Raw genomic sequence first — 17,926 nt, 5'->3', positions numbered from 1 at the left:
GATAATCTTTAATTACTACTGTTTCCCTGAAGGATTCTTTTATCAAGCACCCCTCCTGCGAGGATTTTAAAATAGTTTGACAGTGTCTGTAATTATATGTAAATTTTCAGAAATGCATTAGAAATAGGTTATGTTTTACTTAATGTTTGATCCTTTCTGTGCAAATGGCCCAACCACTCCTCTCTAGGGGAATGATTTTTCTCCCCATCCCTGCCCCCTCTTTCTGAGCAAACCCCAGTACAGGTCCAAGGTACAATCTGCAGATGCCAAATGGGTGGCCCTGATGAAGAAATGGAAGGAAGGAAAAAAGGGAAAGGCAGAAGTCAGAAGTCACTCTCCATGCTGGCCTCCAAGGTTGTTCTCATTAGCAGCAGCAGCAGTCCATTCCATTTCCCCTCTCCAAGCCTTATTCTGTGCCTCTCCCCAGAGCCTTATCCGAGCACTAGCAGTGACATATACAAATATTACTCCATTTCTTTGCATGCACAAAGTTCCTCCTCCACACAGATCTAAGTTGAGAGGAAGCAGACTAGAGAGGCAATGTAGTGCAGAGGCTCAATGCTTGGACTCTGGACCCACGTTGCCTGGAATTTAATCTCATAACAGTTCCCAAGGATCAGACCCTTGGCTACACCTACTCAGCAAAGACCCAATCTGTTGTAAGCTAATCTGATAAGCTGTTAAGTTTATCCATACTTGTGGGTGCTGAGCACCTCAGGAGAGAATCACAAAAACTCCCAGACTGATACACCATAAATTCAAGGCCTCCAAACTCAACCGGACCCTCTCAATGCAGCCCAACCCCTCCATACATCCATCCCTACTCCACTGTGTCCTCCAGTCTCTGCATAGCTTTCTCAAAGCTTCTCCTCTCACTTCACACCTCAGTGGTCACCCTCTCAGCTCCCAGTCTCAGAAGACGACTCCCAGAGAGCGGGTAATGCTGTCAATCCTCCACCCCCTGCCTTGCTCTCTCTTCCTTTTCTTCTTTCTTCTAAGTGAGCAGGAAGCAATTTCCTTCACCATCCCCCACCAGTGCCAGGATCCTATTCACTTGTACCTCTGGAGAGACCTCATAGAACTGTCTCTTCAACATTTAATGCACTTTCAAATGCTTCCCCAACTTGCTGTCTCCCTCTAGCTTTTGCTCTGTTGCTCCCATCCCTTTTCAGTCAGAGGTCAGACATCTCAGAACAGTAGGCGTCTCCACTTCTTTGCCTCTTATTTACCCCTTAAGCCACCACAGATCAACCTCCACCTGTCTACTTCCCTAAACTTGCCTTCTCCAAGGCAATATTGTAAATTGCCAAATCCAGTGAGGTAATTTCATTCTTAATTTTACTTAACCTGCCTATGACATTTGACCCTCTTACCAACCACTCCTTTCTTCTTGAAACATCCTCCTACCTTAGACTGACTGGTTTTTGAATACTGATTGTGTAGCCTCAGCACTTTAACCTATCTGTGCTTGAGTTCCCGTCTCTGTAAAAAGAGAATAGCAATAATGCCTACCTCATACAGTTGATGTAAGAATTAAATGAAATAGTGCAGGTGGACAATCTTGTACCCGGACTTCTGAGATCCTAAAGTTGTTTTGTTTTGTTTTGTTTTGCTAAATTGGTCACAAACTCATTGGACAGAAAAACCTGACCTGAACTCTCAGGAGGCAGTTCTTATACACTTTCTTTATTCCACTTGCGGTGAATATTGATGTGTTTTGCTGCATAGACATTGTGTTTAATAACATGATTGCTATCCCTAACCCTGATAGAGGAGATACAAATATACAGAAATACACATATTTCTGAATTCCAAAATAAAATCCTCCTTCCTGCAACTTTAGACCCCCACATCTATGTACTGACTGGCTGTATCCATGTGACAATTCCCCAGGGATCCCTAACTCAACAGATCCAAAACAAATGCACCATCTGCAGCCTGCCCAAACTTTCTCCCCTACAGTGTTTCCTGTCTCAGGAGTGCCACCTCTATCCACCGGTTATCCAAGTCTGTAACTTCAGTGCTTCTCTATTCCTACCCCTACATCCAATCCTCTTCACTCAACCTCCCAAATCTCTCTTAAAGGTACCCACTTGTCACAATCTCTGCTCAAGGTCAGGCCCGCTTTGTTTCACTTGAATTGCCACAGCCTTCTAACTGTTCTCCCTGCATCCTGGGTTTTGCTGCCATATCCTCTCCTTCTCCAACTCCATCTCCATCTCCACCCCAATCCATTCTTCACCCTGCACTATAGCTACAGTCATCCTCCTAAAGCATAAATCCACTTATGTCACTCCCCTGCTTAAACACTTCCGGGTTTCTCTTTGCCCTCAGGTGAAAGTTCAAAGCCCTCGGCTAGCCTTTTTACGTCCTTCCCCATGTGACTCCTGCTTATCTATCCAGTCTCAACTTGCATCATCCCCATTCCAACCCCACATGCTCATCCTTCCTTGTTCTCCACACTCCTTTTTATTCCTTCTACTTACCATGCTCTCTTTTTCTCCCTCTACCAATGTACTGTATCACCAGCCATATTTCTTCAGATCGTGGATTAGAGCTCATTTCCTCCAAGAGGAGGGCTTGGTACAGAGCCCCTCCTGTGTCTTCTCCTAGTGCCACCCTGTGCTTTCTCTATTGCAACATTTGCCTTACTGTTGATATAAAAAGATTACAAATACAGTGAAACTTTATGTATCTCCTCACCAGAACTCTCACTAGCCCTTCTGGCATCTTCATGAGAATTAGGAAAAGAAGACTCTCCCGGGCAGTCATGGGACCAAGTCAGAGCACACCAGTTGGTGAGGACATCACTAGCCTCTATTTGCTCCCCTGATGGGTGTCCTCAGTGGGGGAAGAAGGAGGGAGGCTTACCAAGGGAAAGAACTAGAAAAAAGAAAAATCATAATGATAGGAAAGCCTGTGATATTTGACATAAAGTAGACAACTTGGACTTAACAAAGAGAAATGAAAGAGAGAATTAGAGGCATGGTGAGGGGCTTATCAGGCCATCTTAAAGAGTTTGGGCTTTATTCCATAGACAATGAAAAAGACATGTTTTGAGTAAGGAAGTGACATGATATTTTAGGAGAAGAAATCTCTATGTGATTGGTGTACAGCTGTTTTGGGAAGAGAAAAGTCTGGGTATGGAAAAACTGGGTAACAGACCCCTGCATATGATGAGTTGATATTTTTGAAACATTAAATTCTCCCCCATCCTCCATATTTATGTTACCCTCTGGCTATCATTGTATCACCACTCCTCACCACAGCTCACCTCTTCCTGGCTTTTGAATTTTGAAAGTCTGGGCAGTAGAACAGAATTGCAATAAGAAAAGTGCTATAATAAAGACTATGTACATTCTTACCAGGCATTAGACATTGTTCTAAGTACTTTACATGCATTTTCTCACTTAATCTCATTTAACTTTAATAGGGTAAAGTTGAATTTAATTCAACAAATATTTAGTGTGCATCTAGATACCAGGCATCATAGTAAGTAAATTATACGCTTTGAACCAAAGATAAAACTGAGAAACAGAGAAGTCAGCTAACTGACACAAGGTTATGAAGCTGGTACATGATATAGCCAGAATTATGTACCCAGGTATTCTGTCTTCAGAGCCCAAATCCTTAACCATTCTATTTAACCACTGTACTACACTGTCACCCAAAAGATTTTAAAATATCTAATAAGAACCATATATCCCACACGCTCCCACTTCTACCCTAGATGAGGAAAAATTTCCCTGCGCTAAGGAGAGGGAGACGAGTTGAAGAGGAAGTGATGAGTAAGAAGGTCCTGCCTCTCCCCAAATGTGATATGAATTTGGGGGAAATACAATATTTAAACCATAGCAACATTGTAAATAACAAAAAAATAAAATAAAATAAGGAAGTATTCTTCTAGTATTCAAAACTGTTTTCCGATTCAACAAAGAGGTCACATCATTGACAAATGTGTAAATTTCTAGCATATGTCTTCATTATTTCACTTTAATCATTAAGATAAATGAAAATATCAACCAGTGTTTATGTTGGAACTACATTATCATCAATTGTAAGCAGAGGTTGGCTATAGACCCAAGGGCTAGGCAAAAATCAGTGAAAGTACCATGTGAGAATCAATGGGCTATATGGAATTTGCAAAAAGACTGTTGAATATTTTAATATTATCTGAAAATTATCTGCTATGTATCCTTTTATCGGTAGAATTTATAGTAAATTTAAATATATGTGTGTGTATATATATGCACATGCATTTTTGTCTTGAGAGAGCCAACCACTAAATATTTACCCTCACACCATTGCCCATATTCACCACTTCTGAGTTTAGCAACCCCAGTGCAAAAGGAAACTTCTCTCTCCCCAACATCTAAATATCAGTCCAGAGGAAAACCCTGATTGGCCCTACCAGGGTCACATATGCACACATCAATATGCCTGCACCAAGAATGGTTGCAAAGGGGATATAGTACTATAATGGCTCAGCCTGAGGCACGTGCTCTATCCTGGCTGCAGGGCAATAGCATATTTGATAGTCTCACCGACTGGGGAGACAGGCACAGATCCCCAAAAGGAACAGAGATGCTGAGCAAACAAAAACCTTAGGCACTCATTATAGTAAGCACTCATTATAGTAGGTCCTCAATAAACAGTAGCCATGATGATTGCTGACCTTTTAGTCTCCAGAAAGAAAATTAGCAATAATTTACTCACTCTACAGTACATCTGACATTTTAAGATTAAATAATCCAAACTCATTTAAATTTTTTCCCTTTCCCAAAGGCTCAACAGAGTTCCAACCACTAATTGTTTATTCATTCATCCTTTCTTTTAACCAGCATTTATTAAGATCCTATTCTGTTTAAGAAACTGTTAGGTGCTATAGATGCACTTCATTTTACTCTAAGTTTGATCAATGGCAATCTAGTCTGATCACAACCCCATCTGTCGTTACCGCAAATATCCTGTCCTGAATATGGTATCACTTCTCTAAAAAACAGTTTATGCTACCTCAGCTTCAGTAGACTAATTGAACCAAACATGTTCAAAGAAGCAAACTCTAAGAATAAATCCCCAAATGTCAACGCCGTCTAGGAGAAATGAAGAAACATATGGGATCCCAGTCATTCTTCAAATTATGCATGCCAAGGTGTCTGAAGGGGCTCGGCTCCAGAGAGTAGCATTTTGCCTTCCAGAAAACTCTTATGTTTGTGTAATTTTAATTGTAACCTTGGGGGAAAAAAATGTGCTTTTAAAAAGTCATTGCAAAGAAGATTGTTACCACAAAAGGCCATTATGTAGTATTCCATTTGCAGTATAAAGCACTGTTATAGCTTTAAAATTGGCCAAAAATGTCCCCTATTACAAGAACATTCTTTGCATATAAATGTAATGAATTCTGTCCAACCTATGCACCATCTTTGGGGAAATCAGGCTGGCATCTTCTCTGGATATGACTATAACATTCTTGTAAAAACTATGGAATGCATCTCACTTCCAAAAGTGAACAAATGGCCCTTCTGCTAGAGAGAAGTAGATCAAAGTGGCTCAGATGTGTAAACCAGAGGCAGTTAAAAAAGAGTTTTGTTTAAAGGATATGTATGGGCCAAAAAGAAAACAGAAACTCAGGAAGTTAAAGAAGTCAACTCAGCTCACATCAAGAGAAAAAGAGCAGCCTAAAATAGCCCATCCAACTCCAGGGACATAGGCCAGAATGGGCCTCAAGGGCTCGTGGGAAGGGAGAAAGACACTGTGAACAGAGGCTAGGCTGGCAGGCTGGGGAGGCGAGGTGCCAGCTCTGTGCCAGGCTCTGCATTAGGTGCTCCTATGTAATCACCAACCCTCATCACTTTTCAGAATAGATAGTATTTACCACCACATTACAAATGAGAAAACCAAAACTCCAAGAAGTCAATAACTTGCCTAAGGTCACACAGCTAAAAAATGGCAGAACCAGGATTCAAATGCAGGCCTATTTGGTTCCACAGTGCTACTCCGAGGTTGGCACCAGTGAAAGTGGACAGCAAGCAGTGCAAACCCCCATATACAAAAAGACAGTGGTGAGCTTGATCCCAGTGCAGGCTGCCATCCACATCTGAAGGTGAAGTATGACAGAAAGCTCCAGGCAGTGACCATATTTTCAGTCAGGTGAGATGAACAGGGGTGGTGGGATGGAAGGGTAAGTAGAGGAGGACAATCTGTCTGATTAGAAGTAGTATCCCAGCCAGTGGCTGGGGATGGGATCAGGAACAAGTCTGATTCAGGGAGAGGGGTTGGTATGGCTATAGTTCAGGAACCACCAGTCCCAGCCAGCAACTTAAGTTCAAACCCAAACTACAGGCAGAAGCCACATCATATGGACCACGCAGTTGGAGCAGAGGGAGATGGGAGAGAAGGGGAGGTGGGGTGGACTGAAAGTTACAGCTCAATAGGCTGCAAGCCCTTAGCAACTCCTCCCAGAGTCACTGCACCTTGGGCTTAGGGCAGAACACACCAAGTGGGGACACACCTCCCTAAGTACTAAGACTGCCTCAGCCTCTGAGTGGGGTTAACGCTGCGGATTAAAAGTCTTCAGCACTGATATCCAAACATGGCTATGGAAGAAAACTACAGAAACAACAAAATCACAAGATTATTTACTGGGGGCCTACGCTGTGCCTGGCTCTGTGCTATGGTCCAGAGATGCACTGATGAACAAGATGGACACGGCCCTGACCTCATGGAGCGTACCTTTTATTAGAGGAGACAGAAAAGGAACAATAAAACTAACAAATGAGGGGCCGGCCCAGTGGCGCACTTAAAATATATTAAAGTCAAGGAAGTTCTGAGAAAAGAAAAAGTAAGAGTATGAGATCAAAAAAAAAAAAAGTAAGGGTAGGGACATACTTTAGATTAAATGCTCAGTGAAAGCCTCTCTGTGGAGGGCACATTAAAGTTGCAAACTAGGGGAAAGGAAGAAGTTAACCCAAAAGGAATAGGAGGAAGAGCAGGCCGGGCACAGGGAGTAGCTTGTGCAACTGGCCTCAGGTGGGGTAAAGTTTGGGATATTCAAGCAACTGTAAGAAAGCTGGAGCAAAGTGAGTGAGGGAGAGAGGGATACAAAATGATGTTAGGACATAAATAAGGGCCATCACATTCAGGGTTGGTAGACCAAAGCAAGGAGTTAGAACTTTTCCTTGAAATCAAAGTATAAGGGGGAGCCTTCAAGGCATTTAAGGCTGTGGTATGATCACTTTCATTTTGGGGGGGTTCATTACCTTTATTATTGACAAGCATTTGATCAAAACATAACTACATACAAATTGGTATTATTATTAAACATAAAAAGTAAAATTTTATTAGAAATGCATTAATTTTTCATTTTTATAGCTGCAAGCACCAAGAAACCTTATTCACATAAATAAGTAAATAGGAATGAAAGAAATTTTGTTGCAGCAATATCAGTCCATCTTTGTAGGGCATGATCACTTTGGCAGTTGTGTGGGGGAAGCCCAGAAGGGAGAGTGGGAGACCAGTGAGAAGGCTGTTGCCATCTTCTGGGCAAGCAAAATGGACAGTGGAGAAAAGAAGATGGCAGGTGGCAGATACATTTTGGAGATAAAATCAACAGGGACTCACCGACAGAATGGATATGGAAAGTGAGGACAAGGGAGGAAGCAGAGATAGCTCCTTCATTCCTGACTTCAGCGACTGGGTGAACCACGGTGCTGTGGACTGAGGTGGGGAAGACCAGTTAGTGGAGAGACATGATTTAGGAGAAAAATCAACAGTTGCATTTTGGACATTTTGAATTTGATATACTCAAGTGAAGACATCAAAGAGGCAATTTAATGATTTTGTCTGGAGGTCACAGGAAAGGTTTTGGCTCCTGGGAGCAGATGGAGATGTCCCAACCAAGAGAACTCTGTAAGGATTTCCTCATAAGGCACCCACATTACTTCTGTGTCTACATTACCAGTTCCACAATTGCCCACACAAGCATGTTACAGAGTGTGCTGTTTTATATCTGTCCTGACTTTGGTAAATAAAAGATTAGAAACAGAAAGAGGGATAATAAGACAAGAACAACAACAAAGAGTCCAAATCCTCACAGCACTATTCATATTAGGAAAACACTAGAAACAACCTAACTATCCATCAGCGAGGGCTAGGCCAAATAAGGTACTGCACATTCCTTAAATGAAGTATAGTTTAGCCACTTTAAATTGCTTCTATAAATCTATATTTATTTTATTTTATGGTATGAAAAGATATCCACAATATGTGGGGGAAAAGAACATAATATAAAAACAACATATGCTATATAAATTATGCCATTCTTTGTTAGAGAGAGAAATTGATAACTATATTGATATGACTCCCCCAAAAAACTGCTGAGAAAAATATATACGCCAAAATTTGAATAGCGGCTAATTTGGGGTAGAGGAATTCTGGGTGAGTTTACTTTCTTTTTCATACTTAAATGAATTACCAGATTATTTTTACAATGAGCATACATTTCTATACGTGTATGGTTTTACATCTGCTTTTATAATCAGAAAGAACAAGGAAAGCCATTTTCATTTAGTAAGAACCAGACAGACAACAGTCTGGAACTTCAGGTGGTAGCTGGAAAGAGCCAGGCTGGCAGCCAGCTGCTCTGCCACTGCCATGATCAAAACATAGCTTGTGTTTATTCAATTCAATTCAGCAAACATTTCCCATACACCTACTCTGGGCCAGGCTCTGGTTAGATGATGAGAAAGCATAGATAAATCTATCTTAGTCCCTGACCTCTATAAACTCACAAGGAAATAACCTGGCTTTTACCACACATTTATAGAAGATGTTATTATTTTGCAAGGACTGCCATAACAAAGTACCACAGTTTGGGTGGCTTAAACAGCAAAAATTTATTTTCTTGCAGTTCTAGAAGCTGGAAGTCCAAAATCAAGGTGCTGGCAGGTTTGGTTTCTTCAGAGGCCTCTCTCCTTGGCTTGCAGATGGCAGCCTTCTTGCTGTTTCCCCACATAGTCTTCACTCTGTACATGTCTATGTCCTAATCTCCTCTTCTTATGAGAACACAATCAGATAGAATTAGGGCCCACCCTAAAAACCTCATTTTAAGTTACTCACCTCCTTAAAGATCCAAATACAGTGACAGTTTGTGATACTAGGTGTTAAGAACCCAACATACAAGTTTTGGGGGAACACAAATCAGCTCATAATAAGGATCCACAAAACCAAATTTTCAGTGGTAAGCTTCCTATTTATTTTGTGACCTACTATTGATGCCTCTTCGATTTCTTTCTAAAATTTGAACCAGACATCCAGAAGTACCTTATAAAATAATTGAGTGATTACATAAATAAAGATAATTATTCTCATCTTCTTATAAAATTACTAGGTACTATACAACACATTCACTTTTATGATTTACATTCAAGATATGGAAAAATTTACCAAAATGTAATGAAGAAATGAAGGAATTCAGGTACCTATGCAACTTACAGAGGGAGCACTTGGTATAAAAGTTTCAGAGAGTGAGTTTATATCTATTAATGTAACAGAGCTTTATAATCTATTAATAACTCTTCAAATCATTTTTCTTATTTGGAACAGAGTGAATCAGGCTTAAATAGAATCAGGGGTTAAAATACTGAAACCACCCACAAGATTTAAAAAATATTTTTCCATATGTCATGCTCATAAAATCCACTTACTTTGTTTACAAGTGCTCAAAATCCATTCTGCTTTAAACTACATTCCATGTAGAAGAAAATAGAAAGTATCTTTTAATTGACAAAAAGGGGGCTTCCCGTGGGACTTAATCAAGCAAATACCCAACATCATTTAGCTGCCCATGGTAAAAAAAAATTAAATGAATGAAAATGACTCTATCTAAATTAAAAGCAAGCTCGTTTCTTGTCAGCGATATTCAGGATAATTCCAGCAACATGTCCTCCAAAGCACACATGCAAAGAATATCCCTTCCCACACCCTCTGCATTCTCTTTTGTCCAAGATTCTGTCCTGAAAAACTGGAAGAGAGCCAGCAGGGCTGCCCAAAAATAGCAGCATTGACTACCATGTGCCAGGTATAGAGTAGATACTCAGCAGGAGTATAGTGGATGTTTGCTTGCTCCCTGCCTGAAATGTATTCCCCACTATTTCCTTTCCTTTCGCAATTGTACCCAAAGTTCCTTTAGCAACATCTATCTCTCAATCTCAGCCACATGGTGTAGACTGCTTTGACCCCACCACACAAGGACAGGGGTCTATTTGGGCTTAAGTCAGTCAGCATTTCCTATCACTTTATCCACCACGATTGGTTTAAAAGTGAGTATATAACTTAGTACCAAAGAGATGTAAAAAGATTTTACTGAATATTCCTGGGAAGGAGAAGCTTTCTCTCTCTTTTCCGGGTGGTAGATTATGACATTTAGAATTAACACAACCATTTTGTCACCTAAAAGGAAGGGTCTGGAGCTGTAACAGGTTAACAGATGGAACTTCAAATTGAAGCCCACATGTACGTCCTTAGCTTCTATATCTGATTATTCTGTTAGGGTGACATATTGTTCTCTTGATTGTTTGAGCTAGCTTGAATTATGTTTTCTGTCACTTGCAACCTAAAGATTTCTAACTGATTCTAGTGAAAATAAAGTGAATGAAAGAAGTGACAAACCAGGCGTACAACACCAACAGGCATACAAGGGAAAGATTGCTATAAGTAAACCCTATATTTATGCACTGCGAACAAGATCGTAATGTGACACCTAACTACAAAGGGAAAAATTTCTCCCCATTCACTCCACAAGTTAAAATTAGAGTAAATCTACCCAAAACTTCTAATTCTCACCTCTTCTCTTGGATGGTCAATTTTTAATCAACATGTAGACGAATCACTTTCTAAATTCCCAGTAGCAAACATCCAATCCCAGGACAACTTTCTGTTCTCCCATTTCATCATCAGTTGATGTATTTGTTTATTTTGACATAATTGAGCATATATTTTGCCAATGTTAGGAATAGAACTACTTTTATCTAGAAGAAAAACAATGCTCTGTGTTAAGGACTTTGTATGTGTAAGCTCATTAAACTGCATAATAACACTGTGGAGAAGATTTTAATGTCCTAATTTTATAAGTGATAAAAAGGAGGTTAAGAGAGGGTATGTAAATTGTCTAAGTTTAAACATCAAGTATGTTGAATACTTGAGATACCAGCTCAGGTCTAATTACTAAACCTGTGCTTTTGAGTTAGTCATTAATTCATTCAACATTTTTTTCATGCCATTGTGATAAGCAATGGGAAAGCAAAAGAGAATTGTTATAAGTTCTCCCCCAAGGAGTTTATAGTCTTGGGGAGGAGAAATACATGCATGTAATTGAATTACCACAATTCACAAAAGTGATTTTACAGAGTGCTTTGGTTTGAGGTTTGCCCCCTTCAAGTTCATGTTGAAACTTAATCCTCAATGAAGCAATACTGACAGGTAAGGCCTTTAAGAGGTGATTGAGTCATGAGGACTTTGCCTTCATAAATGGAGTAACCCACTCACGGGTTAATGCATTAATGAATTAAGTGGGTTAATAGAATAATGGGTTATCATGGGAGTGAGACTGATGGCTTTATAAGAAGAGAAAGAGAGACCTGAGTTAGCATATTTAGACACCTCGCCATGTGATTCCCCGCACCACCTCAGGATTCTGCAAAGTCACCACCAGCAAAAATGCCTTCACCAAATATGGCTCACCCAATCTTGGACTTCCCAGTCCCCAGGACTGTAAGAACTAAATTTCATTCCTTTATGAATTACCCAGTTTTAGGTATTCTGTTATAAGCAGCAGAAAATGGACTAAGACACAGAGCAATGGACAAAGTTGGATGGGAACATAGAAGGTAGATCCTGCGAGTAAAAGAAAGCCTGCTTTATGAAGGAGAAAAAGAGAAAGAGGGAGAGAGAAGGAAGGAAGAAAGTGAGGGAGGGAGGTGGGATTGTGTGGAGGGGGGGAGGGAGGGAAGGAGGGAAGGAGAGAGGGAGGGAGGAGGAAGGAAGGAAGGAAGGAAGGAAGGAAGGAAGGAAGGAAGGAAGGAAGGAAGGAAGGAAGGAAGGAAGGAAGGAAGGAAGGAAGGAAGGAAGAGAAAGAAAGAGAGAAGGAAAGAGAGAAGGAAAGAGAAATGAAATAGGAGCCTATAGTGTTCTGGACACAAGAATTCGCTGTGGCTAAGTAATCAGGGACAGGCTGTGGGCAAGGAAGGAGAGGAACAGCAATTAAATTGGAGAGGGCCACTATATGAAAGAGAGGAGGAAAGGAAGAAAAATTGGTACTAATATATATTTGCCTCTTTTTAAGTAAGTTTGGAGCCAGGGATGGGCCTAAACTAAAGAGACTTTAAGCTGTGTTATCATTTTTGCTAGGTTGTTGTTTAAGAGAAGTCAGTATGACAGTGAGATGGGAACAAGTAAGTATGTTCTAAATAGAAGCTCTGGTGCCATGGGAGACACCAGGCTCTCTGCCCTGCCCTCTGTGCTCAAGTGGCACCTGCCAATGAGGAGAGGATCCACTGCTGTTGGCAGAGAAGAGAGAGCAAATGATCATATTGTATATGTTACCTGCTTTAAAGCTAGGAAAGCAAACGGCATAGTTTTGAAAAATATTGTTGAAGTTTTCAGAAACGTTCAGCAATTACTAGAAATTTTCAAGAGAGAGCAAATGATCATATTGTATATGTTACCTGCTTTAAAGCTAGGAAAGCAAACTGCATAGTTTTGAAAAATATTGTTGAAGTTTTCAGAAACGTTCAGCAATTACTAGAAATTTTCAAATGTAAGGGTTTCTGCCAACCATAAATGTGTCTGCCTCTGATGTATTAGGTGGCAAAATAATGATTCACTTAATTAAATTGCAGTAGAAATAGTCAGGTGTTAAACCACCCATGTAGGCAAAGCTTTAAACAAATGTAACAGTTACACGGTAGAAGAGCCAGTGCAGTGTTCCCTGTATTTTGCAATCTTATGTATTGAATCCCCTTCTCGTTAGTATGCTTAAGCCCAATGATGCAGTTTCCTAATATAGATAGTGACAGTGGTGGCTTTACAGAAAATAAAGTTATTATTCTGCTCGGCTTGCTGCCTCCACTGCTGAGAGATAACATGGTAATTTCAGCCACCCACATTTAATAATGTTTACCTTGGCAGGATTATAAATTTTCAAAAATAGTGAAAGTAAATTACATGACTAATAAATGTCACTGATGCATATTTTAAAACTAAGACAATGAATGTAGTCCTGGAAGGTAATTAAGTAAGAAAACTATAGCTTAGGAAATAACTCAAAAGTAATATTCAATATTTTTGGAATCTGAGGCAGGCTTTTTAAAGTCTCTGGTTGGACTACAGCATTCTGTTCACAACAGAGAAGCTACGAAGCAGTTGAGAGTATGAGCCGTGCAGCCAGATGGGGTGGCTGAATCCCAGTTCTGTTGCTTCCTGGCTAAGTAGCCACGGACATATTCTTTATCTGTAATATGAAAGTAATAATAGTACTTACTACATAGGGCTTTGTGAGGATTAAATGAGATTTTACATGCAACCAATGCTTCATGAATATAGCATTCAATACATATATATTGATTCCTTGCTCCATGAAAGGCCTTAAACTCTTTGGAAGATAAATAAATGAACACAGCATGGTCTCTGATCATCAGGAGTCCACCAGTTAGGAAGAACACCAAGACATGAGCAGAGATAACAATAATTTATTTCAAGAAACATTTATATGCAAGCTGTTATCCCAGGTACTGAGGGAAAACACTGTATACTAGCTTAATTTAAACTCCTTATCATATTATTACATATATTACAATAATAAGCTCAACAAAAAGTGCTTTTGAAACAGAATTAGGAGAAGTTACTGCCAGTAGGTGGAGGGGAGATCAGGGAGAGCTTCACAGATAGGGACAAAATAATCTGGACCTCAAAGGATGGGCAAGATTTTAGCATGTGCAGTAAAGGTTTAAATCAACAGGCCTGAGTTATTTAAACCCTGCACATGACAAAGAAAAGACTGACTCTTGGCCAGCTCCTGGGAGATGACCTCTAAACCCTCGGAATAAACTGCTCGATAAGATAGTCTCTGCATTCCTGGGGCCTTGGGCATGCCAGGCAGTTTATGCTAACAATGTGATTTGTGGTGGGGACCTTGGGCCATGCTCTATCAGACCTCTGGATGAGCTGAAAACTAAGAAACTAAGGTCAGGACATGGATACTCCATGCCTACATGACTGACCCACAACAAACACTGTACTCCTAGGCTCAGGTGAAATTTCCTGGTTGACGGTACTCCAAATATGTATCACATCAAGCTGAGAGAAAGAAAGACTGTCCATACAACTCCACTGGAGGAGGAGAACTGGAAGCTTCTACCTAGTCTATCCTGGACTCTACTCTATGCACCTTTTATCTTTTCTGATTCTAATTTGTATCCTTTCACTGTAATAAATTGCAACCATGAATTTAACAGCTTTTCTGAGTCCTGTGAGTACATCTAGTATATCATGGAACCTGAGTGTGGTCTTGGGGATTATAGAGTACTTTGTCTATAATTCTCATTTTATTTTATTTTTTTAAAGATGACCGGTAAAGGGATCTTAACCCTTGACTTGGTGTGGTCAGCACCATGCTCAGCCAGTGAGCGAACCAGCCATCCCTATATAGGATCCGAACCTGTGGCCTTGGTGTTATCAGCACCACACTCTCCCGAGTGAGCCACGGGCTGGCCCTAATTCTAATTTTAAAGCTTATGATTTTCTCTATTATTCATAGTGTCAAATTCTTTTTTTAAATCACCAGCATAATTATTCTTAAACATTGATAGATTTGTATTTAGCAATTTCAAAAAAAAACTAATGTGCAATCAAGATTGTTATAGCATATACCAAAGTATTTTTCCCTAAATTAGGTCTACAGTGCAGCTCAATAAGAGTAAGTTGAGCAATATGTCCCATAAGAAACTAAATTATGCTCTTGAATATAACATTTATGATCATTTCTTTAGTTGACACTAGTACCTTGTTAACAGAAATAGGATCAGGTATGGTAGAAGAAAAGTTTAGCACTTGTTTTGCTTTTTGGGTTCAACAAAATGTTTGGTGATTAAATTAATAAGTATATAATGAACTTGAAAAAGGGAAAAACTAGAAATATACTTTGGAAAGAAGGAACATGAAGTTTACTGTAGTAACTCAAAACAGGATTATCGTTAGCAAAAACAGTGAAACATGTAATGGAAAAATCTGTCTGGATAATTTTTCTAAAGGTTGTATGATGACTAAATAAAACAAATGATTGGAGGATAAATTTTATTAATTATTGTGTATTATGATGATAAGTATAAAATGATCCATTTATATCCTGAGTATAGAATAAAATAATTTACATCCTAAAATTCATACGGAATCTCAAGGGACTCCAAATAGCTTCAGTAGACTTGATGGCTTTAAATGTTTTCACTGCAAAGAAATAATAAATATTTGAGGTGGTGGATATATTAATCTGATTTGATCATTCCACAATGTATATGTGCATCAGAATATCACATTGTGCCCCATAAATACATACAATTATCATTCGTCAGTTAAAAATAAAATAAGACTTTAAAAAAAAAAAAGCAGGAACCCCTGTGGATAATAAAACTAAATGCTCTGGTTGATTTATTGTAACAACTAACAATATCAGAATGAAGGAGAATGGAACCCTCTACTGAGCTATAACACATAATCAGTTTTATAAAGATTTAGTCACTGATTATGCTGGGGAAAAGATTATATTATGGAAAGTGAAAAAATGAACAAACCTCTAGACCTTTAATTTATTCCATAAACTGTATTATGATTGGAGGGCTTAAACCAGCTGAAATTAAGACCTACTCTAAGTATTGTAATAAGGATATGTACTAAAACCAATAGATGAATAGAAAGAATGGAGGACACAGAAGGAGACCCAAAACTTCATGATCATTTGATTTTCAACAAAGGTCAAAAGCAACCCAACATGCAAAGATTATGTATACGTGTGTGTATCCCTGTGAAAAATATTAAGCCTTAACCCCTGCCTCAAAAGCAATTTGAGATGGATTATAGACTGTCTTAAAGATGGGCAAAGAACTAAAGTAAGATGTAGACAAAATCAAGAAAATAATATGTTAGCAAAAATAGCAATATCTATATCTTTTTATTGATATTGCTGTTTTTGCTCCAACTATTTTTGTAGAACTGTGTATTTCTCCCTTTCTAACTCATCTGTAAGGACAGCATTACTCTGATACCAAAGCCAGGTAAACACACCACAAGAAAAGAAAACTACAGACCAATATCCCTATAAACATTAATGCAAAAATCCTCAATAAAATACTGAATTCAGCAGCATACTAAAAGGATTATATACCTTGACTAAGTGAAATTTACTTCTGGAATGCAAGAAAGCTTCAACATGTAAAACTTGATCAATATAGTACATCACATTAACAGAATAAAGGGGAAAACTTTATTTTCTGCATCTCAATGGATGCAGAAAAGCATTTGAAAAATTTCAACACCATTTTATCATTAAAAAAAGATTCAACCAGCAGATAAGAGTGAAATTCTCCCATTTGCAACAATATGGATGAGCTTGGATAAACTTATGTTAGCTGAAATAAGCAAAGCACAGAGGGATAAATACTGCATGTACTCACTCATAAGTGGGAGGTAAGCGAGAAAGGAGGAAGGAAAGAAAGACCACAGTGGTGCGTTGTATTTGCAGAGGGAGAGAGCATACCTAGGGATACAAAGTGGAGTGGGGAAAGGGGGATGGGAAGGCAGTTCAGGGATAATTGGGTGGGGGACACAGGGTGTAATCACAGTTTGTGGTAATGGGCATGCTGCCAGTATGGATCTGGCCATCACATCTTGGGCACAAGTGGCGACAATTAGCTTTGTACCCCATGAATATTCATAACCAATAAAAAATTCAACAAACTAGAAATAGAAGTAAACTACATCAAAATAACAAAAGCCATGTATGAAAAACCCATAGAGAACATTGTACTTAATGGTGAGAGACTGAAAATTTTTCCTTCAAGATTAGGAATAAGGCAAAAATGCCTGCTTTCACCACTTCTATTCAATGTAGTACTGGAAGTTCTAGCCAGAGAAATTAAGCAAGAAAAAAGAAAAGGCACCCAAATTGGAAAGCAGAAAGTAAAATTATCTCTGCTCATAGATGATATAATCTTATGTGTAGAAAACTCTAAAGATTCCACAAAGACTCTTAGAATGAATAAATGAATCCAACAAAGTAGCAGGATACAAAGTCAACAAACAAAAATCAGTTGCATTTCTAAACACTAACAATGAACAATTTGAAAAGGATTTAATAAAACAATTTCATTTACAACAGTATCAAAAAGAATAAAATATTTAGGAGTCAATTTAACCAAGGAGGTGAAAGACTTATACAATGAAAACTACAAAATATTGCCAAAAGAAATTAAAGTGACATAAGTAAGTGGAAACAGAGGAGAGAATCAAGATGGCAGAATAGACGGTCCCCAGCATCACTCTCTCCCACAATCAACCAATTTACATCTATTAAAAAAGCAATGACTGCTGAGCTGGGGCCACTAGAGCTCAGGGGAAAAGGAGAAGAGACCTACGGAGTTAATGAAGGTGGAAGAGGCTGCAATGAGAGGACAAAGGGACCACTCCAACTGTTTTAAGCCCCAGCCATTTCAAGGCTGGCCCTAGTGAGCACATAGAGCAAGAGCTGGCAAAAACCACAGTTGTGCCCTTTGTGTGAAGTTCCTTGGAGACTGAAGGGGAGAAGAGGGTCCTGGTGGCCCCCAGGCAAGACTACTGACAGAGTTCCCATGGACCCACATAGGAGCGAGGGGCCATGGAA

The sequence above is a fragment of the Galeopterus variegatus genome, unplaced genomic scaffold (genome assembly GCF_000696425.1).
Source record: "Galeopterus variegatus unplaced genomic scaffold, G_variegatus-3.0.2 Scaffold717, whole genome shotgun sequence".
NCBI lineage: Eukaryota > Metazoa > Chordata > Mammalia > Dermoptera > Cynocephalidae > Galeopterus > Galeopterus variegatus.
This window is presented reverse-complemented; position numbering follows the sequence as displayed.